We start from the raw sequence: 2,220 nt of genomic DNA on the forward strand, positions 1-2,220 counted from the left end.
TTATATGACGAGTGGTTGTCAAAATGATGTTTATTCTCATTTTGAGTTGAATTGTTCAGAGAAATCAAATTTCGAGCCATTTCAGTTAAAAGAAAAGCTATTTCGTAAAGCGTATTTGTTGTTTCCGCCATTACAAAAAAAAAAAATTAGCCTGAGTATTTCATTTCAAAGCGCCCTTTAAACAGCGCAGTGCATACGACATTATAGAGTCAAGTCCAAGCAACAACCGTGGACGATAATCCTGCTGGTATACGTTGGATCAATTGCAGATCTGTTCGGCTTTAAAAAATACAAATGATAAGAGAAGCAGAGACCGATACAAGGTAGAATTACGGTTTAAAGGTTACTATATTTCGGCTTGCCAAACCAGCCTTCTTCAGGTAGAATGAAAATTTACATTGGGACACACGTTTATATAGCTGACAAATATTTGCGCAATAGCGGAACTACGTAAAACTAAATTGATTGACAGTAAATATGAAGCAAATGAAATAATAGTAACAAAAAATAAAAAATAATAAAAGGAAAAAGCTAGTACATTTCTTCGCGAATATTAAGGCTAATCTACATGATCCAATGTAACCGCTGTAATTTACAATACATAGGAGAGACTAAACGACGCTTAAAAGACCGCTTTAATGAACACCGCCGCACCATAGATAACCCTAACACTAAATCTAAACCCACCACAGCCGCAGAACACTTCCTCACCGCTCCTAACCACACCGCTAACGACATGCAATTAATCCCCATAGAAAAAGTCTACTCTAACCGAGACTCAATCCGTAAGGCCAGGGAAGCCTTTTTAATCTCAAAAGGCAGAACACTCTCTCCGCATGGCCTTAATATTCGCGAAGAAATGTACTAGCTTTTTCCTTTTATTATTTTTTATTTTTTGTTACTATTATTTCATTTGCTCCATATTTACTGTCAATCAATTTAGTTTTACGTAGTTCCGCTATTGCGCAAATATTTGTCAGCTATATAAACGTGTGTCCCAATGTAAATTTTCATTCTACCTGAAGAAGGCTGGTTTGGCCAGCCGAAATATAGTAACCCTTTAAACCGTAATTCTACCTTGTATCGGTCTCTGCTTCTCTTATCATCGACATTATAGAACACGCTCAATTTTTGGAGGTCCAAAACCGGCTTACTTTTCGAAGTTTTATGGCCTAAAAATTCATCAGTAGACAGATCTAGGTTTGTTTTATACTTATCCAACCGTGCGTTAGTAAGATATCGTTCTTGCAATCAACAGCCCTAATTTTTACTTAGCATGCTGGTTAATCATTAACTATTATGACCGTGACCTGAAAAGACTCATTTTGAAGCCAGGGCGTGAATCCCTATAAAGTGATGGTAAAAGTTTCCTGCAAAGTTCTTTTCTAAACAAGTTAACTCTTTGAGTGGAAGACCGACTGAACTGAGATAAAAAATGAACTACGACGTCGATCTGTACGGACGCCAAGGCTTGGGTAGAATGAACAATCACATACATTGAGCGTTTTTTTTTTTATTAAACAAAATTAAAATAATGAAAAGATTCCCTAGTGGTTGTATGGTACGTGTCGAGTATAACATGGATTTATGGATCGATGCGGTCGCCCAAGTAGCGAGTTATTTTAACGTGTAAATGTACAAGCTGTTGTTACGAACCGACTATTAAATATAACGGAACTAATCACGGCAGATAATTTTACAAAAGAGACTCGTTTTTCTTCACTCGCCGTGTGTTTTCTTGCGTTTTTTTTTTTATGTGCTTTTGTGCTCCGGAATTAAGTAACAAACATGTAAATGTACAAGCGGTTGTTTGACTATTACTAACAACAGAACTAAACACCACAGATAGTTCTACAAACCAGACTCGTTGTTCTTAACTCTTCGTGTGATTTTATCAAATCTCGCCTGCGAGATCATTCGCCTGCGCAACACAGTTTCATGGGGGAGTAGGGTGCGGGGGGAAGAAGGAGGCAAAGAATTATGCCCTCACCCTTCTTCCAAGAAACGTGAGCAGACTGAACTTTAATTTAAAATGTATACTTTTTCAGCACCTCGGCAAATATCGGTGGCGCATCAATATTTTGAACAATTTGGCAACACGACAAAAGGCACAGCTCCAATGAGGTAATTGTAGGGGACGGGTGGGTAGGTAAGTTACAGCGAACATGCCTTCAAACCGATCAAGATTCCAATGGCTTTGCACTTAGGACATGTCTATTC

The 2,220-nt window shown here is 38.0% G+C and overlaps 1 long non-coding RNA gene across 2 annotated transcripts in view; it reads left to right on the forward strand.

Moving 5' to 3' along the window:
- LOC146472142 (uncharacterized) overlaps positions 1–2,220 on the forward strand; it is a 22,203-nt gene extending 19,983 nt beyond the window's left edge. Inside the window, exon 7 of one of the 2 annotated variants that reach the window (XR_014866649.1) lies at positions 2,049–2,220. This is a non-coding gene — a long non-coding RNA (uncharacterized LOC146472142). The remainder of the gene's footprint in view (positions 1–2,048) is intronic. The other variant, XR_014866648.1, reaches the window with a different exon arrangement.

This window comes from Pavona decussata, unplaced genomic scaffold (genome assembly GCF_977016875.1).
Source record: "Pavona decussata unplaced genomic scaffold, jaPavDecu1.1 SCAFFOLD_101, whole genome shotgun sequence".
Lineage (NCBI taxonomy): Eukaryota > Metazoa > Cnidaria > Anthozoa > Scleractinia > Agariciidae > Pavona > Pavona decussata.